This window comes from Chelonia mydas, chromosome 9 (assembly GCF_015237465.2).
Source record: "Chelonia mydas isolate rCheMyd1 chromosome 9, rCheMyd1.pri.v2, whole genome shotgun sequence".
Lineage (NCBI taxonomy): Eukaryota > Metazoa > Chordata > Testudines > Cheloniidae > Chelonia > Chelonia mydas.
In genome coordinates, this window is record NC_057855.1 from 18,400,395 (window position 1) to 18,426,355 (window position 25,961).

At 42.7% G+C, this 25,961-nt stretch overlaps 1 long non-coding RNA gene across 1 annotated transcript; it reads right to left on the minus strand.

The window, feature by feature from the left end:
- Positions 1–6,072: 6,072 nt before the first annotated feature.
- On the minus strand, positions 6,073–24,278 carry LOC122461642. Its single transcript, XR_006283703.1, has 3 exons — positions 24,243–24,278; positions 17,205–17,208; positions 6,073–6,211 (listed from the first exon to the last, which is right to left on the minus strand). It is a non-coding gene; the product is annotated as an uncharacterized LOC122461642 (long non-coding RNA).
- Positions 24,279–25,961: the final 1,683 nt, after the last annotated feature.

Sequence of the window (25,961 nt, forward strand, 5' to 3'; positions counted from 1 at the left end):
ATGGATTTCCATAAATTGCATTATTTTTGTAGGAGTAATCTCCCCATGATGGATACTGCTTGACCATAATGAGTCTAAACTACAAATAAGCATAATGTTCTCTCAGAATTTATGGTATCAGAGCTTCCAACCAGGTAGTGCGTTTCATTTTTGTATCTTATCACTTTAAACACTTATTCACAAACTCAGTGAGGAAGATATCCTTTCAGATTAGTATTCTAGCCTAATCAAAATACACTCTGCTACTGCCAGGGGATTGATTCAGTGCCCATCCATGTTAACAGACTCTCACTGACTTCAACGGCCTTTGGATCAGGCCCCAAAGGGACTAGGGATATGTCACTCTAAAACAGAGGAGATGGAGTGATTGTCTCTCTGATTACACCCACAGAAGAGTTATTTAGTGTGCTGGATGAGGAATATCGCACGCTGTGATAGGCATATGTAGGACCCAGGACTCTTGAAAGGTGTGTTTTCTTTGTAGCAGCTGAGCTATGGCTGCAGGATTTTGCATCTGTTATGATAGGGTTTAGTGCTCCTTTGAGTTGGTGGGTCCTGGTCTGTGGGGAATTGGCTTCTGATGATGACACAAAGTTGCTGTTGGTGTTTGAAGACCAGAAGAGGGAGGTTGAGAAAGATTGCTTTCAGGATGAGGGGCCCATCAAATATCATTTTTAATTATTTAATGATACCTCATCTGGGTTCCAGTGTTGGGTGATAGGTGACAAGTAGGGGGGTGTGTGGTCAGAGTTTTTTCCTGTATTGAAACACGTTTTCTCAAGGTATTTGGGTGTCCCATTCTATGATGTGATCTACTTCTCTGGTGGAGTGTCATTGTCTGGTGAAGGTGTTTTTAAGTGTGTTAAGGTATGTATACCAGACTTTCTCCTTGGAGCATATTCTGTGATATGTGAATGCCAGGCTGTAAATAAGATTTCTTGGTATGTTTCGAGTGGCTGCTGGATCTGTGAAGGTAAGTGTGATGAACCATGGGCTTCTTGGACATAGCTATCTGTGTGATTCCATTGTTGAAACTAATTGTTTTGTCTAGGAAGTTGATGCTGGGGTGGGAGTGCTCTAGACAGAGCTTGATGGATAGGTGGTGGTAGTTGAAGATGTTGTGGAAATCTTAGAGGGAGTTTAAGTTGGCTCTCTGTCAAGAGGATGAAAATATTATTGATGTATCATAGGTATATCACTGGTTTTGTGGCACATTTGTCCAGAAATGCTTCCTCAAGGTGGCTCATGAAGAGGTTCACATACTGGGGAGCCATCCTAGTATCCATGGCTGTTCCTATGGTTTGAACATAAAAATGGCCATACTGGGTCAGACCAAAGGTCCATCTAGCCCAGTATCCCGTCTTCTGACAATGACCAATGCCAGGTGCCCCAGAGGGAATGAACAGAGCAGGTAACCATCAAGTGATCCATCCCCTGTCACCCATTCCCAGCTTCTGCCAAACAGAGGCAAGGGACACTATCCTGCCCATCCTGGCTAATAGCCATTGATGGACCTATCCTCCATGAATTTATCTAGTTGTTTTTTGAACCCTGTTATAGCCTTGGCCTTCACAACATCCTCTGGTAAGGAGTTCCACAGGCTGACTGTGCATTATGTGAAGAAATACTTCCTTTTGTTTGTTTTTAACCTGCTGCCTATTAATTTCCTTTGGTGACCCCTAGTTGTGTTATGAGAAGAGTAAATAACACTTCCTTATTTACTTTCTTCACACCAGTCATGATTTTATAGACTTCTATCATATCCCTCCCACCCCCGTCACTGCAGTGGCGGATTTAGAGTTAGTGGGGCCCTGTGCTCAGCTTCATTCTCTCTTATCTCCCCCCCCCCGCCCGTTTTTTATTCTTTTTTTCTCCATTGTCCTCCTGGGGCTCAGGGCTGGGGGTGCGGGTCTGGCAGGGAGTTGAGGTGTGGGAGGGGGGTCAGGGTGGGGGTGAGGTCTGGGAGTGACTTAGGGCTCAGGGTGGAGCTGCAGGATCTGGGAGGGAGTTAGGGTTTGGGAGGGCGCTCAGAGTGAGGGTGTGGGGTCTGGGAGGGAGTTAGGGTGTGGGAGGAGGCTCAGGCTGGGGCTGCGGGGTCTGTGCAGGAATTAGGGACTTAGGGTGTGGGAGGGGGCACAGGGCTGGGGCAGGCAGGGTGTGCAGAGCACTTACCTGGGGCAGCTCCTGTTTGGTGCAGGGGGAGTACAGATGGCTCCGCAGAGCGCGGCACCACCCCTATGGCTGCGATTCTGGGAGCAGGCCCCCCGCCCCACCTCCAGGCAGGGCCGCCCGGAACAAAGGGGCTGCAGGGCCCTGGCTAAGGGGGCCCCAGGTCCCTGGGCTGCAGCTCAAAAGCCCATTTTGGAATGCAGCCCTGCAAACATGGGCGGAGGACTCAGGAGGAGCAGGGGCAGCCGCGCAGCTGGAGAGAAGTGTCGGGGGGGGCAGCGGGTGTGCTGGTGCTGAGTTGCCCTAGTGCCTGGCCCTGGGGCCTCCTGTGTAAATCTTCCCCTGCCTTAGTGGTCTCTTTTCCAAGCTGAAAAGTCCCTATCTTATTAATCTCTCCTCATATGGAAGCTGTTCCATACCCTAATAATTTTTGTTATGGATGAGTTTGGCCCAGGTGTTTGGGGTGCAAATCTGATGTCCATATTTCAGTTAGGAGGTGGTGATGTTATTGTGAGGGATATTGATGTTCAGGGAGGTGATATCCATGGTGGGAAGGATGGTGTTCTGATGGAGATTGTTAACGTTGTGGCGTTTGTGGAGGAAGCTGGCCCTTTCTGTGGTGAGTGGTTTGAGGATGGTTTCTGTGAGTCCTGATATTCTTTCAGAAAAAGTGTCATGGCCAGATATGCTGTGTCTGACTCCGTTCTCTTGTTTGTGTAACTTGGGAAGCATGTAGAAGGTCCCTGGTGTGCGTTCATGGGGGCTGAGGGTGTAGAGTTTCTCTTGGGGCTCTGGTTGGGGAAGGATTTAATGAGATCCTTGAATTCCTGGGTAAATAGTGGTGTGTGGTAGCCTTTGAGTTCTTTATAATAGGTGGTGTGAAGACTTGTTTGACCTCATTGACGTAATCATCATAGTTGTGAACTATGATGGTGTGATGCTCTGTACCTCGGGGGAACACCAAATACTCCCATGTTCATCCTTGTAAAATGGTGTGGTATCCAATGCAAAGTTTGTCATGTTGGGTGTCTTCAGAAGGCTCATGATGCACTGATTGTTGTTTTTACCATAATGTTATAGGTTATAATTTCATGTATGTAGTTATGAGGCTGAAAATGTATCCTCATGTCTTAAAAACTCTGTAAGAGCAGAGGGGCAGTTCACACCTTACCAGGGCAGGTATGGACAAACCTAGCCCAGCCTCACAGGAACAAAGGACACTGGCCTAGGCAGCAACAAAAGAATCTGTTAGACTCCGAAGGGAACTACCCCTCTTCCTTTGGTCAGTCTGGAAATACAATAATGCTCACCTGACTCTGAAGGGGGAGGGGAGCAAAGCCAAGAGGGAAGAAAGGACATGATAAAAGGGAGAGACATTTGCCATGCTCTCTCTCTCTTCCACCTACATCTACAGACACCACACCAAGTGACTGAAACACTGATCAAAGGGGAGAGCCTGGCTGAAGAGCAACCACCCAGCCTCTGGTGAGAAGCATCTAAGTTTGTAAGGGCATTGAAAGTGTTCAGATCAGCTCAGAATGTGTTTTGCTTTTATTTCATTTGACCAAATCTGACTTGTTATGCTTTGACTTATAATCATTTAAAATTTATCTTTGTAGTTAATAAATCTGTTTGTTCTACCTGAGGCAGTGTGTTTGGTTTGAAGTGTGTCAGAGACTCCTCTTCGGATAACAAGCCTGGTACACATCAATTTCTTTGTTAAATTGATGAACGCATATAAGCTTGCAGCATCCATTGGGCATAACTGGGCACTGCAAGATGAAGATTCCTAGGGTGGTGTCTGGGACCGGAGATATTGGCTAGTGTCATTCGTTTGCATAATCTAAGGAGCCACCTACATAGAGGCTGTGCATGAACAGCCAAGGAATGGGGGTTCTTACAGCAGAGCAGGGTAAAGGCTGGTTCCCAGAGTCAAGGATTGGGGTGACCTAGCAGATCACCGGTCCAGACAACACCAGAGGTCCAATAAAAGATATTACCTTTCCCACCTTGTCTCTCTATTTTCCTGGGATAAACACAGCTACAACACCACTGTGAACAATAATGTCTTATGTAATTTTATATCTAGGCCAGAGAAGAGCTATTATACCTCTGAAACCTATCATTTGGTTAATTTAGTTCTTGATTCCTCCGCATTAGGAGGATAGGGAGATGGGGGGAGTAACCTGTTTCAATATGGAATGGACAGATACATACACAGTATTAAACAAAAATGGCAAACATTTTTTCCCATGGATATTCACTTCAATTTTTAAATGAATTTTCTTGGATTGGATTTGTGACCTTTTAGGTACAACTGTCATAAATATGCCAGTGACCAAGTTTTACTGGCAGGAATTTGTGCCAGAACAACCACTTAAGCTTTTATTTCAGAATATTTGTAGAAAGGGAATTTCAGGTTTATAATTGAAAGTATTCATGCTGATCTTAAGGGATTGTGTTCATTCAGTCAGGGGACAGTAACATACCATGTGACCTGGATTCAATCAAAATAACTTGAATTTCAAATGTTGAATATAAAATACTTGCAATACATTGTTCTAAAACAAGTTGTGGACCGAGCACTAGTTGTTTGGTGTTTTTTTTTAAATGAACAATCATTGTTTTTTAAAACAATCATGACTTCAATTCATGAATTGAAAATAAGGTGAAATGAATCAAATACATTAGCCATGTTAAATTATTTGCCCAGCCCCACAAATATTTCATCACTCTTCCTCAGAAATTAAAACATGTACTGCTAAAAAAAAAAAGTGAGTACATTACTTATCTATTGACCAAAAAAACCTAGTTCCCTGTAGTGCTAGAAAAGGAGTCACTCATAACTGATTGCAAGTATTCAAATATCTAAGTATAAGCATCTAGAAAAGCTGCTGAGAGTACTTGAATTATTCTTGTATATTGATAAATACAGCAAAAAAGACTCTTGCATACACAAATATTCACCAGGTGGCAGAGCAGCTTTGCTTATATTAACCACTGATTGTTACTGAAGTTTTCTGTTAACTTAACATCTGCATTGCTCAGCTTACTAATGCCACATGGAAATGATGGATGGATGGTATTAGCAAATTTGCCTGTCGGGCTGGTGCTAACATTTATGGCTCCAGTGTTTCTTCTGTTGCATTATTATGGGCAATATTGCACTCTCCAAGATGTTTCTGACCTCCTCTTCTGGAACAGGACCGGGTAATACTCCCAGCCTGAAGTGAACAATGAACTCTGATTCAGTGCTCAAAATGTAGGGCTTCAGGTTCTCCAAATGTTGAGTCTGATTCCTCTAATCTGTTTCATATTCGTGAGATTGCATTTACCAATTCACCCCAGAGCTTTGAGGAGAGAAATCATTCCTCATGCTAGGGTATACATGTAGTTGGTCCAAATAAGTAAAACCAGATCTAGAAAGACTACTTTAAGGGTTGTGACTTCCCACTGTTCCTGGGCACTATCTTGAGTCATATAATATGAAGACTGATGTCCTGATTTGCCGATATGCTAAGCACCTGCAGCCCATGAGAGAAGCAGTAGATGCGGTATATATTGTCATTAGTAAGGCTTTTGTTACTGTCTCATAAAAAAACTAAGGAAATACAATCTAGATGGAGCTATATAATGTGGGTGCATAAATGATGGGGAAAAAACATTCCCAGAGAGTAATCAGTGGTTCATAGCCAAGATGGACGGGCATATCAAGTGGGGTCCCACAAGGATCCGTTCTGGATTGTATTATGTTCAGTGTCTTCACCAGTGATTTAGATGATGGCATACAGAGTACACTTATAAAGTTTGCAGATGATACCAAGCTGGGAGGGGTTGCAAGTGCTTTGGAGGATAGGATTAAAATTCAAAATTATTTGGACAAGCTAGAGAAATGGTCCGAAGTAAACAGGATGAAATTCAGTAAGGACAAATGCAAAGTACTCCACTTAGGAAGGAACAGTTAGTTGCACACATACAAAATGGGGAAACGACTATCTAGGTAGGAGTACTGCGGAAACGGGCCTGCAGGTCATAGTGGATCCTTCTGGCATGTATTAGCAGGAGTATTGTAAGCAAGACACGAGAAGTAATTCTTCTGCTCTACTCCGTGCTAACTAGACCTCACATGAGGTATTGTGTCCAGTTCAGGGTGCCACATTTCAGGAAAGATGTAGACAAATTGGAGAAAGTCCAGAGAAGAGCAACGAAAATGATTAAAGGTCTAGCAAACATGACCTATGAGGGAAGATTGAAAAAACTGTGTTTTTATTTAGTCTGGAGAAGAGAAGACTGAGTGGGGAGATAACAGTTTTCAAGTAGATAAAAGATTGTTACAAGGAAGAGGGAGAAAAATTGCTCTCCATAGCCTTTGAGAATAGGACAAGAAGCAATGGGCTTTAATTGCAGCAAGGACGGGTTAGATTGGACGTTAGGAAAAACTTTCCATCTGTTAGGGTAGTTAAGCACTGGAATAAATTACTTAGCAAGGTTGTGGAATCTCCATCATTGGAAATTTTTAAGAGCAGATTAGACAAACACCTGTCAGGGATGTTCTAGCTAATTCTTAGTCCTGCCAGGAGTGCAGGGGATTGGACTAGATGACCTCAGGAGATCCCTTCTGGTCCTACTTGATTCTATGATTCAATAACCTGGCCTCCCCTATATGCAAAATGTACAGAAGAAATGGCATTTTATTAAAGAACACTCAGTGGTGGAGTTAAATAAGAAATTGAGATTCCATAGTGAAGAGTGGTTGTGCAATCAATCCATTGTGTCAAAGGGCTGAGCATCTCACTATAGGAAGTGTGTAAATGGACTGGAGGATTTTAAGGATTAGCTAGTCTTTTCACATTGCTAATTCCAGGAGGAGTTTTATTTCAAATATTATATTCCTTAACCAGGTGAGTGGCATTATGGATGAGTTCAGAGATATTAGTAGCCATCCATCATCATTACATGGACTAGTAATTAATCTCATCCTGCTATGTAACAATAGTAGGTAACAGCTTGCAGAAACGCATCATATGTGCATCATGTGGGTATATATCACCAAGTAAGTAATCCGTATTCACACAGTGAGACTGATTCACCTAGCAGGAGTTGGGGTAGTGAGAATTGTACCTCGCGGCACCCCTGGATAGAAGGCAGGTGGTGTTTGCTCCTCTACCTTTCTCCTGGGGATGCAGAAATTCAGCACTTCCCCTTACCAGCCAGTGCAACCCACTGGCCCCACTCCGACTGCAGCGTTCAGTTACCTGTGACACCATGATACTTCCCTGGGGAGGCTGTTCCACTGCTGACTGCTCACAGTTACACTATCACCAAGGGCTGAATCTAGGTCTATATTTGTGTCCATTGATAATACGAACCACTGACAATACGTTATTTTTTTAATTTGCTGCTCTTGATACAACTCCTGAGTTTCTGCTGTAAGCACTAATATATTTCATATTAGTGTCTGTCTGGAAAAATCTCTACTGAGGCTGCCAAAGGGGTTAATAAACTTTAGTTAGAAAACAAATATTGCATTTGTTGTTTTTTGTCTCTAGCCTTGTGATTACCCCACTTAACATTTATTAGCATAGTCAGTAGAATTGCACAGCAGTTTCATTTTCCAGCACCCCTCAAGTTTTGATAGTACAGTGGTAGATTGCCTTGGGCTCCCGCATCTCTATTCCTTGGGTTTGTTGTTAGATATAATCTTATGGCTCTGATCTAGGAAGTCCATCTTGATTTCTTGTTGAGACTACAGAATGGAATTTTCTTTGTTAATCTATAATTAATAATAATGTCCCTCAAGGGAGCTTTTTGAAAATGAATACAACAAAGCACAGTAGCAGAGCACTGTACTATTTAAATTTCTTCTAGTATAAAAAACCCTCCCTGTTTTCATCAGAAACATTCAAAACAGTGGCCTTCGCGAAGCAAGCTAAGGGACAGAGCTGTGCAAAATTCACAGAGGGAGAAATTCAGCTACTGTCCAAGGGCCAGCATAATGCCTATGTACCACTGAGGTCGCACTTAAAACCTCAAAATAGGGCTGGCTTGGTACTTGTGTGGGTATATAGGCATAGCACTGTTCCTTTGAAGAGGTATGACTTATTAGAGGGGTATAGGGGCTACAATCCCTGGAGCTCTCAAGAATAATTCACCAAAAAGGGAGTAGAAATGAATGGGAAGAGTGCTAAGTCGTACCTTCGCTTCTTCTCCCCACCATGCCAAATTGTCCAAAGAATATATCTGGCCACCAAGGTGGAGTGTGCTGTTGTGCCAAAAGGGCTGTTGCAAATCACATTTTCCCCATGCAACCAAGGCACTCTGGGAGGCATTGTTTCACCAAGGCAAAATTGTCTCTCAGTGCTTCCCCTGGGGTTGAGTGGGGTGGTCCCACCTCCTTATACATGAGCACGACAGGCTGTCTTAAATTAAATCTAGCCTTAAGTGACTTGCACACAATCACATGGCCAAACAGAGGCTGAGCAACAGCTAGAACTCAGGGTGCCTGCCTCCTTCACCATTCTCAACCCACAAGAAAATATGACCTCCCTCACCACTTTGCATGCTGTTTAGTTTCAATTTCCTGTAATAATTGAAATAATGAAGGTTATGGGCAGTATTTCATGCATAGTTTAATTTTTTCAATTAGTTTTAAAAATGCCTCTGAAATTCTAGGCTCTTGTGGAAACCTTTTCCACAATACTTACTGATCCTCCCCATAAACCAACTATTTTACAGAATATATGTAGATACTGTAGTTAGGAGTGGATGACTAGAATGGGATTTCCACACCAACAGATAATGCTACAACTCTTAAATGTTCAGTTCACCTTTGTAGGCTCCAGAAGTCTAGATGACTTGAGAAAACTTTAATTCGTACTTGTATGTTTGGGTTCTTATCAGAACTGAATTCTTCTGCATTAAATTCCAGATGTTAACTTTCTGAAGACTTATCCAGCCCCTCTACTCTGTCAGATATTCTCTATCTTCACCCTTTCTGTCAGTGGAGTGGTAATTTTACACTAAAGAGAGCTAAACATCTTCGTGAATGTTTGTTTTTAATTAGCTTAAACGATTTGCTGATCCTGCTCCTTTCTCTAATGTAGAATCTACAACAGCTACAGCATGACCTACTTTCAATTTCAGCTGCAAGGAGTAGGAGAAAAGGAGAGAAATGTCACTGGTGTGAGTGACTTTTGTTCAAGTGGACTTGAAATTTTTGCCAGCATCACAACTGTGCGTTTAACGGCTTTCAAGACGTCATACATCTAACCCAATGATGCTTTGAAATACACAAGCTGCCTTCTACTCCATGCATCACAAGGGGTATTTTTCCCTCTGAGGCCTCCTGCATTTCAGTACTCTTGTCAAATAAATGTTTAACTGCTCTAGTTTTGTATATGAATAACCATAATAAAAATGAATTAACATCACCAAATGAAAAGGCAGCTCAAACAAGGATCCTTCCCTTTTATCTATAAGAAATAATCTTTGTTCTCTATTTTAAAACAATAAAATAATGCTTGAAATACATTATTTCTCTACACATTCACAATACTTAAGCCTCTAAAACTACTTAAGCTAAGAGCTTAATATGTGATGTGGAAAATGCATCAAATTCTGTTTTCCAAGTGGAGTCTAGGAACTGGAGCAGGAAACAGATTAGGCATGGAGTAATGTAAATCACGCTTCTTCTGGGAGCAGCAATGTGAGAAATAAGGTTTGCAGCCTCATTAAGTATAAGGAAAGACGACAAGGGTGGTGGTGGCGGGGGGGAAGCTCATGAACCTAAACCTTGCTGTGGCATCTTTATTAAATGATTAATGTCACCAGGCAATTATAAACAGTCAAGCACTGGCAGAAAGCCAAGGAATGGGGAAAGGGGTAATGCTTCATAATAAGCAATATACTGTACAAGGGGAGGGGAAATGAGAGAGGATTTTTATTTAAATTTTTCCTATGGGCCAATTATTCCACAGTTACTTACTGCAGGAGTTTTTTGTGTGTTGCTTTGAAATTCTGTTACTGGTCATTGCAATAGATAAGATACTAGACAATTGATTCGATATGGAAATTTGGATGCTCTTAAGATTCTGTTTAATCAATAACAATGAGCTTGAGGTGCTACTGTTTATAGAGAGTGCTCTTCATTATGATACAAACGATAGTACTGTTTTGCTTTCCCTCTGTCTTATCAAATAACTTTTCATTGAGCCATGCAGATTTTTTATTTAAACAGTGATTTGCCCTTGACTAAGATAATTAATTTTAGTGTGCATCAGTTTTCTCAGCTGTAAATTGGGAACATCCACACTTAGGGTACACTGTGATAAAAGGTCTGCAGCTGGCCTGGGTCAGCTGACTTGGGCTCTGGGATTTGGGATAAAAATTGCAGTGTAGATGTTTGGTGTGGGGTTGGAACCAGGTCTCTGAAACCCCATCGGGTTGGATCTCAGAATCTGGGCTGCAGCCCAAGCTTGAAGGTGTACACTGCAATTTTTAGCCCAGTAGTCTGAACCCTGTGAACCCGAGCCAATTGACTTGGTGCCCCAGGTTTTTTGTTGTAGTATAGATGTACCCGTATATGCCTAGAATCTGCAACCATATCCACATAGGTGGGTTTTATATCATTAAAGTCATTTGGGTTCCATTCAGGCACAAATGTCTACCTATGCAGATTGATGGAAAGATTGGAGCCAAATACCTTACTTTACAGGTGTTTGGACTTCAGTGTCTGAACAGCGTTTTGACTCATGTATAGAAGGTGCAATTGAAATGTAAAGGAAAAGCAAAAATACTTCCTGAACTACCTACCCTTCCCATAGTGGGAATCTGAAGAGTGAAGTTCAATGCTACAGACAGGTTCATATATCTCAGTTGAAATCCTGATCCCATTAACTTCAATACAATGTACCTCCAAGTCAGTGACAGAGCTTACACTGACTTCAGTGGTCCTTTAAATCATTGATTTAATAATTTAAAGTGCATTCACAATCCTCAAATACAAGGAATATGTAGTATTAGGATGATTAGCCTGGAGTGGGATTAGCAGATCTAATATATATGATTCAGATCCAACCCTCATTATCTGCCCACTTCTGTAAATTCTTCTTCATTAAAGCCAGAGGGCTTTTTTGTTTAACTGATTTGACCTCACCTGTGCTATTAAGGGGAAACAGAGCTGAAAAAGGGCTCCTGTTAAACGTGAAACCCTAATGAAAATGGAAAATCACAACCATTTTTGCAGATCATGAAAATACACAAAATGATGCAAGTCACAACAATTTTTTCTATCTTTTTCTTGTGGCTGATGAAAAGCTATAATTGCCAAATTCCATGTCATAGACAAATCTTTTAATATCTCCATAATAAAAGTGCATAAACTATGAGAAAGAGGGATTGGGTCTGAACCGCAGGACCTCCAACAGCAGACTTTCTCCTGATTCTCTCTCAAAAATTCAGATACCTACAAGCATCTGGTATCCACATAAATATGGTCATTGTAGGTGTCTCTGTCTCTTTAATTACCCATTTGGTTATGTCATTTTTCACCATTGTAGTAATTTCAAAAAGTACACTTCTCAGAGGTAGAGTTGTTACTGATTAGTATGGAGAATGAAATTATCTGGAAAAAAATAAAATAAAGAATATTTCAAAAATTTGCTAAATTCTGAAATATTCTGCCAACAACCCCTCTCCCCTTGCCCCCCCCCCCCCCCCATGTCAACACTTGTGCTGCTCTGTGGTTTGCCATGCTGTGCTAACAAATCTATTTACCTAGCCAAGTAATATGCCCAGTACTGCTTTCATTGAACTTTCATAAGAATAGCCATACTGGGTCAGATCAATGGCCCATGTAGCCCAGTGGCCCATGCCAAATGCATCAGAGGGAATGAACAGAACAGGGCAATTCTGAGTGATTCATCGCCTGCCATCCAGGCCCAGCTTCTGGTAGTCAGAAGTTTACGGATACCTAGCATACAGGGTTGCGTCCCTGACCATGTTGGCTAATAGTTATTGATGGACCTGTCCTCCATGAATTTATGTAATTCTTTTTTGAACCCAGTTATACTTTTGGCCTTCACAATATTCCATGGAAACCAGCTCCACAGGGGTTGACTATATGTTGTGTGAAGAAGTACTTCCTCTGGTTTGTTTTAAATGTGCTGCCTATTAATTTCATCAGGTGAACCCTTGTTCTTGTATTATGCGAAGGAGTAAATGACACTTTTTCTCTACACCACTCATGACATTATAGACCTATATCCTATCTCCCCCCTTAGCCATCTGTCTTCTAAGATGAACAGCCCCGTCTTTTTAATCTCTCCGCATATGGAAGCTGTCCCATACCCCTAATCATTTTTGTTGCCCCTCTCTGTACCTCTGTAAACTCAATGGCTTAATTCCAAATGCTTTCAGTGGGAGCACGATCAGTCGCATTATCAAAAGGGATGCCCATACCTCATTCACCGTAATGTCAGGTGAACCTCAAAGCCATGATTTAATGTTAAGCACAGTCTATTTCTTTTTTTTTTATTTAACACTTTTTGGGGGAAATCAAATGCAAAAATAAATACATAAACAAAATCCATGAGGCCAGATCCTCATCTAGAGTCAACTGGGGTAGCTCTATTGATTTCAATGGGACAATGCCAATTTACACAAACCGAGGATCTGGGTCATTAACACGGGTCATTAAGGTTGTACAGTTAAATTAGTGCAGAAATGCAACCATGCAAGTTGTTCAAAATGTAAAATACGTGAGCAAAAACATACAGGATGTGCAACCCAGCCAACTTAATTTTTCCATTTGAACCATAATTTCATTCCTGAGTCTTCAGGATTTTTAACTATGTAACATTTATTTTGCATTAACAGGGTTTTGTGCTCGCTAGTGTGCTTCATGCTAATGGGGGGGAATGAAGAAAAGGAGTTGTTCTGAGAGCAAGCTTTTACCGTTGCTTTGTAATTTAAATAGTGCAGGAGGAGTCGGGCAAATATGGTGCATCTTCAAAATACCCTAGGCAATTAAATGATCAGAAAGGGTAGTACAATTAGAAGACTTTGATGAAAGATGTGATGTAAGTAATATATGTTTTAATGGCAAAAAAGAGGAGCTCTCCACACGAGTGCATATTAATCACTGCAGTGTGTGTGCTTTTGTTGGTGGCTGATAAGCATATGATTTATTTGTTTCTGGCCACTTTGAATGGCCTACTTCTCCAGGCCTGGCACACACAGTACTCTACAGGAGGGTGAATCTCTCTACTGTTGGACAGAACTTTATCCAGCACCTCTCACAGATAACAGATTATATTCTTTAAATATAATCTCCAGAGAGAGACTGATCAGGCAGGTAGCTATAGTCAAGTGAAGAAGTATGGAAACTTGATACCTTTATTTGAATACTGACAATACTTATATTTTTCGGGGAAATTCCAGATTTTTCTTGAAAATGGTATCTGCTCACTGGAATCCTCATATAGAAGGTGCTGTGGAGACATAGGAAAAGATACCTCATTCCTCAGAGTTTACATACTTAAGCCCTGATCCCTGGCAATTTGCGGCAGCTGAGAATGCAGCCCTTTCTTTAAGACAAGATGCAATAAATGGGGAGTGACACTGGGAAGAGAAAAGGGGTAGCACATATCTTTTTAATTTCAGTGAATACTTTAATGATTCAAAGCCATTGATTCAATTTTTAATGTCTTGATTTGAGAAATATAGTCATATTTTATACTTATGCCACATAGCAAGTTTCTTCCCAAAAGGGTCTCTAGCACTTTAGAAACCACGTACCTCAAAGATCACTGAAATGAAGCCAGCCAGAACCAGAGCCAGATTTCCAAGTAGGCACAGTAGGCACGTGCCTATGGGTACTGGCATGATAGGGGCACCTAAAAGTTAAAAGTGGGTTAAAAAGTTAATGCAGTAGAACCTAAGAGTTATGGATATCTCGGAAATGAAGGCAGTCTGTAACTCCGAAATGTTCTGTAACCCTGAAGAAGAGGTTACAGACTTTAGCCACCTGGGGGGTTGGGGCTGCAGCCACAGGGTGGGGGGGAAGTCAGGCTTATGGGTGTGTGGGGGGGTCCGGGCTTCTGACTCTTTGGGGCACCAGGGCTCCAGGTGAGGAGCTCTGGGCTTCTGCCCCTGGGAGCACTGGGGCTCAGCGCTTTAGACATGGGGGGAGTGCTGGGGTCAGGGCTTCAGCCCTGCAACTCTGTTCCCAGTTTCAAGCCTCACAGGAGGCGCCGGGGCTTGGAGCTTCAGCCCCACAGTTCTGATCCCAGCCTCAGTCCTTGGCGGTGAGGGTGGGGGTTGGGGGCGTTGCGGCTCAGGGTTCCCCATGGCTCTGCTCCCTGGGGGCAGGGCTCGGGGCTTTAGCTACAGGGAGAGTGCTGGGGCTGAAACTGGCACTCCCCTCATAGCTAAAGCCCTGAGCCCCAGTGTCCCCCACAGGGCTGAAACCAGGAGGCCCTGTGACTCCCCCATGGGGCTGAAACCAGGAGTGGAGTCATGGGGCTGAAGGCCCAAGCCTCAACACTCACCAACTTGTTTAAAGCCCTGAGCCCCGTGTTCCCGAGGGTCAGAAGCCCGGAGCCCTGCCCCCCCTCCCCACACCCTGCGGCTGCAGCCCCCCCACCCATGGCTGAAGCCCTGAGCGTCAGAGCTGTAGTACATTATTTGCTTTTTTATTTTTTTGGTCTGCAATGCTGCTTGACTTTTGATAAGTCTGTAACTCTGGTGTTCATATCTTTGAGGTTCTACTGTATTTAAATTATCATTTATATTTCTTAGTTTAATGAAAAATACTCCCTCAATATTAATGTCCATCAGAGGAGGCAAGACTTCTGATTTTCGAGACTTCATCCACAAGACCCACACACTGAATGGAGCTCAATGGGGCTTTGATCTGGAAAAATGACCTTTGCTTATGTAGGTGTTTGCAACTGCTACCATTTAGGCATCTAAATATCTGAATACACATGAAACCAGGGGCGCTGGAACAATTTTTATAGTGGGGGTGCTGACAGCCATTGAACCAAACTGCAAACCCAGTATATAAGGGAAACTACTTCAAACCAGGTGAAGCAGTCGTACTCCCAGCCTCCCTCAGCTTGAAACTGAAGTCTGGATACAGGACTTAAACCAGGTTGTGTTGAAGCTTGAAGGAAACAAGTTTAAATATGCTTGCCTTCACAAAACCAATTCATCATCTTCAAGTGATTATATATATTTTTAAATATGCACCTTTTAACTCTTTTATGTAATGTAAAGGGGCGTCAGGCTCTGGGGCGGGAATCCGCTCTTGGCGGTGGCAGCAATTCGGTGGCCGCACCATCACTCCGTCTCCGTGTTCTCCGGCAGCAAGGTTTTTTGTTTTGTGTTTTTTTGCCGCTTGGGGCGGCAAAGACGCTGGAGCCAGCCCTGGCTAAGGGAAGAGTTTGGTCTATTGTATTTATAAAACACTTATGTCATGACTATATTGTACAATGTGGCAGTTTGCTGCTCTGTAGTGTTTCAGATTTTGACCTTTGAACTTTTTTTGGATAAAAACAGAATGTATTTTGTACTGTCTGAATTTTAACTTGCATGTGTTATGGAAAATTATTGATCGAACTATGGATATGAATAAGCATTTAGGATGTGACTATACAGATTCCACCAGAGGTCATTCATTATTCATGTTATGTACCTTTTACTGAATAAATAGCTTACTTTTCCTAACCAGACATTCAAGCTCTGCCACCTCTGTCATTAAAATGGACAACCTATAGGCTGAACGGTTACAGAAGATCCTTAAGCGTTTCTTACCATGCTACAATGCATGGAAAGGCATCCTTTGGCATCCCATAAAATTGCCTACTCTGCCGGTTCTAACCTTCAAGAAAACAATCTGGAAATTCCTCTCTGCCTAAACTGGCCTAACTCTCTGGGGCAGCTAAAATTGTTCCTTCCAATGTACGTTACATTTCCCTTAGCTACATAGGGCAACCTGACAGTAGATAAAATTCAGTAGAGCAAGGTGCACAGGAATGCACATTGGAAGGACTAGTTTAGCTCATCTGCATGGATGGATTCTGAATTACTTGTAACCGTTGAGGAAAAAAGAATTTATGTAGAATGAGCAGTTACAAGTATGCAGAAAAAAAGCCAAATGATTAAAGAGCTACATCACATAGGCCCTGATCCAGCAAGGCTCTTAAACATGCCTTAAACTTCAAGCATGTCAGTGGTCTCACTGACTTCAAAGTAGGAACTGATCAAACTCTACCCATTTAATCCCATGTGGACATATGTTTGATTTGGCTATTTTGGATGAATACCACAATACAAATACATCTTCCTGTGTACCATTTTGAATTAAGAAATAGATAAATGCAGCTGTACAAGCCAGCATTTAATAACTGAGTTGTTAAAATAATGCTGCTTGGGTTTTTTAGTTTTATTATTATAAAACAGTGAAGTTACATTATGCAGAATATTGTCACTTGCACATTAAGTCTAACTTCAAATTCAACCGTGGACAAGTATGCGTGAAATCATTTTTGTCCCCGCAGTTTTACACATTTTCTTGTTTTCTGAAACTAGTTTTTAGTTTTTATTTTCTTGTTATCTAATCAAAGAATAGTATTAAGTTCCAGACTCTAGATTATAGTATGTGTTTGAAAGTAAATGTTCCATAGAAATGGGGAAAATATTAATTAACTTCCCATAACAAATGAATTGTCTTAGATCTGGGGGCTCATATTGTAGCCATTATAATTTATTCAAGAATAGTCTTAGGTGTGTGGAAAAGGATGGGACCATCTGCAGTCGGTTCCTAGTAAGAGAATTAAACACAATGGAAACATAGATTAACTGGTAAAATTATGGTGCAGGATGGCTCAATAGAACTAAATGTTGCATAACATGTTCTCTGTTTTTTGTTTTGCAGAGCTCCACTGTTCAAATTAACTAAGGAACTTTCCAGAATGAGGTATAATGTTGATTTTGAAAACATTACTTTAGCAACAGATAATAGGCATCTCCACACAACTTTTAAAACAAAGTCTGTGTAACTTGAATAAACTACTGATGAATTGTCTGCAGTACTTTAAATTAATTTCGTAGTTCATTATTTTTAATGGCTGTTTTTAACAGGCAGTTACAAGAGCACATTATTAAAGTAACTTTCTGTTCATTATTATGGGTTATGAAGAAAAAAGGTGATGAAGAATGAAATTGAATAGAACACTTCCATTCAACCAAGATAGACAGTAGAAAGAAGAAAAGGAGGACTTGTGGCACTTTAGAGACTAACAAGAAAGAAGATGATTCATTTTACTTCACCATCAGAAAATACTATAAAATAAATACAGAGGGCCACACCCTCAGCTGGAACAAATTTGTACATTCCTTTTCAGATCCAGCTGAAGATCTGTCCTCCAGTTTTACAACTGGCATCTAGCACTTCAGAGTTGATTTCCAACTGTTATAGGATCACTGGGAGATAATTACCAGCAATGACTTGGGACATCCATTACCAGATACTTTAGTTACACGCAATTACATCTAGAATGTCTATTAATAAGTGGTAGTCTGATAGCTAAATAGTATTTCTACAGAGTTCTGTTGTTTAAGAAGTGGCCTGAAAAATAACACCCTTTTGATCATTGCTCCTTTAGCACCATGCACAGACAAAATAAGTTATATTATTAATTTAGGTCAAATTAGGTAAAGGACTCCAGTTCAGCAGATGTTTCATCCCAATGCCTTGACATGTGTCAGAATGTTGTGCCTTTTGAGTTGTGGGAACATGATGGAAGTTGCCTTGCATTTTGGGATGCTTTTGTCACAATGAAGGATGAAACTGCTGCAGCAAAAAGGCCCCTTTAGAGCATGGAGTCCAGAAGGGAGAGTCTTAGCTGGTGTAAATAATCGTTCACGTCAGTGGCAGGTGCTGCACTGACTTTAATGGAGCTATGATCACTAGAACCAATTCTGGATCCATGGATGCATGCTCGCACCTGGCACCACATTTAAAGAGTAATTGAGAGGAAAAATTACAGATACTTGAGAGAAGGGGAATAAATGGAGAGTAATGGGAATAGAAGAGGCTTCTTATCAGGGCTGTGGATTCAAAGATCTCCTCTAGCACGTAAGACAAATAACTGCACAAAGTGGCATGCTGTATAGATGAATTAACAATGGTACATATATTCACAGACATTTCAGCTTCATTCAGTTCTCCAGAAGTCAGAATATTTTAAATGACCACCCACAGATATTCTGTAAAAAGACCTCCTAAAAGTATTTCACCATACTTAGACTCAGGGCACTCATATATAAGCATGAAGGTTGAGTAGGGTATCTAATTTGGGAGTATTTCTGTTTTCATCTTTAAACATCTGCAGATTTTTTTCTTGAGACATGGATACAATATTTTTAGTGACACATCATTTTTATTTTAAAACTTCCTATAGATTAAGGAGCCTGAGAACATCTTAGAAGCTAGTGCTGATTGGTGAACAGCATAAGGATGGTAGCAACTGCTTTGGCTTCAAATTCACTTTTCATTATTATTATTAGCAAGAGATATGTCAGCACTTTGCAGGAAGCAATGACCACTGATGATAGGCAACGGATTTGAACAAAATTGGCTCAGGTCCCTTCTTTCTGGGCTGTGCTTTCAAAGACCCATGAAACTTACAAAGAATAAAATTATGTGAAGAGAAGGACCTGCAATAACTATTCAAACTGACATGTTTCCTATCTGCAGTAGCTGGTTTTGCTTAAAATTTATGCTCCAATTCCAAATGCATGTGGGAGAAGGACAGAAAGAGAGGATGGTCCAGTAATTAGGACACTTGCCAGGGACCAGGATTCAGTTCCCTGCTCTGCCACAGACTTCTTGTGCAACCTTGGGAAAGCTATTTAGTCTTGCTGGGCTTCAGTTCCCCATCTAAATATGGGGATGATAGCACTTCACTACCTCACGCTGCTCAGATAGAGGCCATATTAATGTCTATCAAACTATGATATATCAGTTTGTTACAAAAGCAGCATGTTGCAGGGTTTTTGTTTGTCTTTATTTGGCATTTAAATGATTACTAATCTTAAATAAAGATCCACTGTTAACTTTAAATCAAATCATTAATATATAACAAATTAGTATTTCTTCTTCACTGATTTCTACTTGCTGTCTGTATTATGTGTAATTGATTATCCACCAGTGGACATTAACATAACAAAACAACAACAAAAACTGGCCATGGAATCACATTAGTGAAAGATGAGGACAGCTTTTGTGATCAAAATCCTCTCAAGAATATATTAGTTAGTGTTTCCAATCAGTGGGAGCTTATGAGGAGTTTTGTCACCTTGGTCTAGTTCTGGAGTTGGCTTGCAGTTTTTCTGCCCCTGATAAAACAGGCAAACTGTCTACACAATAAGTCACCTTCATGTTTTCAATTGCACCGTTATAATGGATAAACCTAAGGACGCGTGACTCTCAGAAGGTTCATAGCACAGCTGGTTGAATGATTCATTGCAAAGTAGGGGCTAGATTCAGGCTAGAACCTATGTGGCTGTACAGAGGAGTGGGATCTTCCTTACATTGCCTCGTCTGGGGAAGGGTTGGAAAAAATGTCAATCCTATCCCTCCCCTGGGGACCTGGGACTGCTCCCTAACTATTCCTCCATGGAATCAGTGCCCAAATCTAGCAGAGAAAATGGGAAGAAGCCAACAGTAGGCAGAGCTGTGGCTATACTCTCCTCTCTGTGCCTGCCAGCAGAGTTTGCCAGCATTGCAGGGTAAGTATGTCGTCATTTAAAGGGTTGATTCCCCAGCCCACCAGGACTGTCTGAAAGGCATTCCGGTATCTGCCTCCAGTACTGTTCCTGGGGCAGGGGAGCTCTTTGCTGTACCCATGTAGGGTTGTGTTTACAAGCAAAATTCTAGACGTTAGGCTTCTTCCTGTTTGTCAATTGTTGCCACTCCTGTTGCTCTTGGTGGGCTAATATGTGGAATCTATGCTATTAAATGTCTGGAACTCAGAATGCTTTGCATTTCCTTATGATGCTTTTAGGAATGGGGCGGGGGATGGCGCTATCTGCTAGTAAATGGCTCTATATTTCTACCCTGTAATTTTACGATTTGATCACTAGTTCCTCAATTTGTGAACATAAAGTTTGTTGAGCTTGTTTCAGATCACTCTTAACGCTGATGTTCACTGCTTCACAAAGCTATGTAATAACCTTCCTCAAGACTGATATGCAAGAATGAACAAGTTAATGGGTATCAGAGCAACCATGCATTTTATGATTCCTTTGCTTGTAGTCTATGTAAAATCCGACATTTCAGACAGTGTCATCTGTACAGAATCCGATACATAAACCTTTGAAAAGCCCTGCCTATTGCTCTTTTACACTCCCTAGCAACATTTTCATTGTCAGGGAGGCTTTGAGGCAACACTTTGAAAATGAGAACCAGTAATGTATATCTCTGTGATTGGTGCTGCAATGTTACATGACATGTAGTTTTCCTAGGAAGCAATGGTGACATTTGGGGCCTTTCATTCCAGTAAGCAAATGATTAAACTGCCTGTGTATGTATTGGTAGTGCCTGCTATCTCAATTTGTAGGAAACAAATAAAGATGAGCTACCGATCAAAAACTCTGCTTTTATTGCACAAGAAACAACATACACATTCACACACACAAAGATGCTTGGTGGGAAAGGAGGTCCCTGGGAAGGGCAGATTTTCAGAGCTGTGTGTAGGTCCAGCTATCATTTTGAAAGTTGTCTGAGGGAGCGGAGTGAAGGGGAAACCGAGAAGTCCCGAGAAGCAGAAAGGACTGTGAGGGCAGACTTTTTGGGGGGGAATGGAAAAGAGTTCTGAATGTGCTACAGGGGAGGGCGGGTACACATCTGCTCAGTCTGCAGCATTATTAAGGACTTCAGCATCTGCATTTGCTCCTCCATGACATTAATCATCCGCTTAGTAGAATCCTTAACAAACTCCTGATTTTATTTTCTGTCCTGCGTTTCGGCTTCTCTCTCCACCTTGCATTCCCTTTTCTCTGCATTGGAGAAGTGCAGTACCTCCTGGAACATGTCTTCTTTGCTCCATCTTAGGTGCTTTCTTATCTGGCGGAAACACTCGGCTGGTGTGTGGGGTGTTCTTGAAGGCCACATCTGCTGAATCAGAAGGAACAATGCACAGAAGCATGATTGTTATGTTCATGCACAACATTGAAACATTTCAGTAAAATACACCTATTGTAACATTACAATCACTTTCTCACTGACCCTTGGCAAGCACAAATCTCTGCGAACACCCAGAGCAAAGTGAGTGTTGTCTGGGGGTGGGCTGGGTGTGCTTTACATGGGGAACAGAGCATTCCACAAGGGTTGCAGTGCAGCTGACTAGGGAAAAAAAATTAATATTCTCCTACACTTTTCCATAGACGGGGTCAAGCAGGGAAGCGAGGATACATCTACTAAGGCCAAGAATGACTTTAGCAGGTTACTGCAGACTATGTGGCTCTGGGAAGAAGGATAAAGGAGTTTGAGGCATAAGTCATGTTGAAAGAAAAAGCCCAGGTAGGGACCATGGAATTGTGGAAGTAAATGTGTGGTTACACAGGTGGTGTCGGAGACAGGGCTTTGGATTCTTTGACCATGGGATATTGTTCCAGGAAGAAAAATTGCTAGGAAGAGATGGGATCCACTCAATGAAGAGAGGGAAGAGCATCTTTGCAGGCAGGCTTGCTAACCTAGTTAGGAAGGCTTTAAACTAGGTTCACCATGGGATGGAGACCTAAGCCCTGATGTAAGTGGGGAAGTGGGATACTGGGAGGAAACACAAGGAGGAGGGTGTAACAGGGTAGGCCTCCTGATTCATACTGAGAAAGTAGGGCAATTGGCTAGTTATCTTAAGTGTCTGTACACAAACACAAGAAGCCTGGGAAACAAGCAAGAAGGACTGGAAGTCCTGCACAATCAAGGAACTATGATGTGACTGGAATAACAGAGACTTGGTGTGGTAACTCACATGACTGGAGCACTATCATGGATAGGTATAAACTGTTTAGGAAGGATAGGCTGGGGAGAAAAGCTGGAGGAATTGTACTGTATGTAAGAGAGCAGTACGATTGCTCAGAGATTCAGCATGAAACTGCAGTAAAACCCATTGAGAGTCTTCGGGTTAAGTTTAGAGGCAAGAACAAAAAGGGTGGTGTCATGGTGGTCATCTGCTATAGACCACCAGACCAGGAGAATGAGGTAGATGAGGCTTTCTTTGGGCAACTAACAGAAATTTCCGGATCACAGGCCCTGGTTCTCATGGGAGACTTCAATCACCCTGACATCTGCTGAGATAGCAATATAGCAGTACACAGACAATTCAGGAAGTTTTTGGAGAGTGTTGGGGACAACTTCCTGGTGCGAGTGCTGGAGGAACCAACTGGGGGCCGTGCTCCTCTTGACCTGCTGCCCACAAACAGGGAATAATTGGTAGGGGAAGTAGAAGTGGGTGGCAATGTGGGCAGCAGTGACCCTGAGATGGCTGAGTTCAGGATCCTGACAAAAGGAAGAAAGGAGAGCTGCAGAATACAGACCCTGGACTTCAGAAAAGCAGACTTTGACTCCCTCAGGGAACTGATGGGCAGGATCCCCTGGCAAGCTAATATGAGAGGGAAAGGAGTCCAGGCTGTATTTTAAAGAAGCCTTATTGAGGTTACAGGGACAAACCATCCCGATGTGTAGAAAGAATAGCAAATATGGCAGGCAACCAGCTTGGCTTAACAGTGAAATCTTCGGTGAGCTTAAACACACAAAGGAAGCTTACAAGAAGTGGAAACTTGAACAGATCCCTAGGGAGGAGTATGAAAATATTGCTCCAGCATGCAGGGATGTAATCAGGAAGGCCAAAGCACAACTGGAGTTACAGCTATCAAGGGATGTGAATGGTAACAAGAAGGGTTTCTACAGGTATGTTAGCAACAAGAAGGTGGTCAGGGAAAGTGTGGGACCATTACTGAATGGGGGAGGCCACCTAGTGACAGATGTGGAAAAAGCTAAAGTACTCCATGCTTTTTTTGCCTCGGTCTTCACAAACAAGGACAGCTCCCAGACTACTGCACTGGGCAGCACAGTATGGGGAGGAGGTAAGCATCCCTCAGTTGTGAAAGAACAGGTTAAGGACTATTTACAAAAGCTGGACATGCACAAGTCCATGGGGTTGGATGCAATGCATCTGAGGGTCTTGAAGTAGTTGGCTGATGTGATTGCAGAGCCATTGGCCATTATCTTTGAAAACTTGTGGCGATCCCAGACAATTGGAAAAAGGCAAATATAGTGCCCATCTTTAATAAAGGAAGAAGGAGAATCTGGGGAACTACATAGTCTGACAGCTGTCCCTGGAAAAGTCATGGAGCAGATCTTCAAGGAATCCATTTTGAAGCAGTTGGAGGAGAGGAAGGTGATCAAGAACAGTCATCATGGATTTACCAAGGACAAGTCCTGCAAGATTGCCTTCTATGATGAGATAAATGGCTCTGTGGATATGGGGAAAGCGGTGGACATGATATACCTTGACTTTAGCAAAGCTTTTGATATGGTCTCCCACGGTATTCTTGCCAGCAAGTTAAAAAAGTATGGATTGGATGAATGGACTATAAGGTGGTTAGAAAGCTAGATCATCGGGCTCAACGAGTAGTGATCAATTGCTCAATGTCTAATTGGCAGCCAGTATGAAGCGGAGTACTCCAGGGATTGGTCCTGGGGCCGGTTTTGTTCAACATCTTCATTAATGAGCTAGATGATGGGATGGATTACACCCTCAGCAAGTTCGTGGACCACAAAGAGTTGGGGGAGAGGTAGATATGCTGGAGGGTAGGGGTAGGGTCCAGAGTGACCTAGGCAAATTGGAGAATTGGGCCAAAAGAAATCTGATGAGTTTCAACAAGGACAAGTGCAGAGTCCTGCACTTTGGACGGAAGAATCCCGTGCACTACTACAGGCTGGGGACCGACTGGCTAAGTGGCAATTCTGCAGAAAAGAACTTGAGGATTATAGTGGATGAGACGCTGGATATGAGTAAACAATGTGCCCTTGTTGCCAAGAAGGCTAACAGCATATTGGGCTGCATTAGTAGGAGCATTGCCAGCAGATCGAGGGAAGTGATTATTCCCCTCTATTCGGCACTGGTGAGGCCGAATCTGGAGTATTACATCCAGTTTTGGGCCCCCCATTACAGAAAGGATGTGGACAAATTGGAGAGAGTTCAGTGGAGGGCAACAAAAATGTTTGGGGGAACGGGGGCTGGAGCACATGATTTATGAGGAGAGGCTGAGGGAACTGGGCTTTTTTAGTCCGCAGAAGAGAAGAGTGAGGGGGGATTTGATAGCATCCTTCAACTACCTGACGGGGGGTTCCAAAGAGGATGGAGCTAGGCTGTTCTCAGTGGTGGCACATGACAGAACAAAGAGCAATGGTCTCAAGTTTCAGTGGGGGAGGTCTAGGTTAGATATTAGGAAAAACTATTTCACTAGGAGGTTGGAAGCTCTGGAATGGGTTACCTAGGGAGGGGGTGGAATCTCCATCCTCGAGGTTTTTAAGGCCCAGCTTGACAAAGCACTGGCTGGGATGATTTAGTTGAGCAGAGGATTGGACTAAATGACCTCCTGAGGTCTCTTCCAACCCTAACCTTCTCTGATTCTATGATTCTGCTCCATGCTTGTAGCTTACGCCCTGCTCCCTGTGCTGCTCACCTGTGTGCTGCATTGGTCCCTGCACAAGTGATTGCCAAATGGCGCAGGAAAGTTTCCTACAATGGGGGAAGGAAAAAACCAGCCCTGCCAAGGAACCTTTGGCAGAGGATTGCCGAGTACCTCCAGGAAACTTTCCAAGAGATCTCTCTGGAGGATTCCTGTGAGATCTCGGTGTGCATCAACACCCTGTTCCGCAGTACTGATGAGCTACTCTGGGAAATGTCCATCACACAGAAACACAGCCAGCGTTCTACATTTCTATACCCTGAACCCACCTCCGCACTACACAAACCACAGCCACTTACCAGGCATCTCCTCTCCTCACTGGAGAGCAACTACTGAGACTGGCTAGACACCTCCAGAGTTGTGAACAGTTCCTGGCTGCCTGCCCCACCAGGTGACACTGCCAGGAGCTCCACATGGTCATCTAACTCCACCTCTTCATCAATGACTTCATCCTCCGGGTTAGGTCCTCTTTTTGCTGCCTCCAGTCCCACTGAAGTATCCACGGGGCTCTTGGCTATGGAGGTGGGGTCGCCACTGAGGATAGTGTGCAGCTCCTTATAGAACTGGCAGGTCTTAGGTGTAGCTCCGGAGTGATGGTTTGCCTCCGTTGCCTTATGGTACACCTGCCTCAGCTCCTTTATCTTCGCTCTGCACTGCAGCATGTCCCGATCATAGCCCTTTTGCACAAGCCTTGAGAAATCTGCCCATAGGTATCAAAATTCCTATGGCTCAAGCACAGCTGGGACTGCATAGCCTCCTCTCCCCATATACTGAGCGGATCCAGCAGCTCCACAGTGGTCCAAGTGGGAGAGCGTTTGCTGTGATAACCTGCCAGGGTCACCTGCAATGAGATTTCTCCACACCGGGCAAACAGGAAATGGATATCAAAAATTCCTGGGGCTTCTAAGAGGGAGGGGCAGATGGTTGTTTACCTGGCTGCAGGGCAGTGGAGTTCAAACTGCTGACTAGAGCTGTCAGGGTGGGCATTGTGGGACACCTCCTGGAGGGCAATTAAAAAGATAAAATTG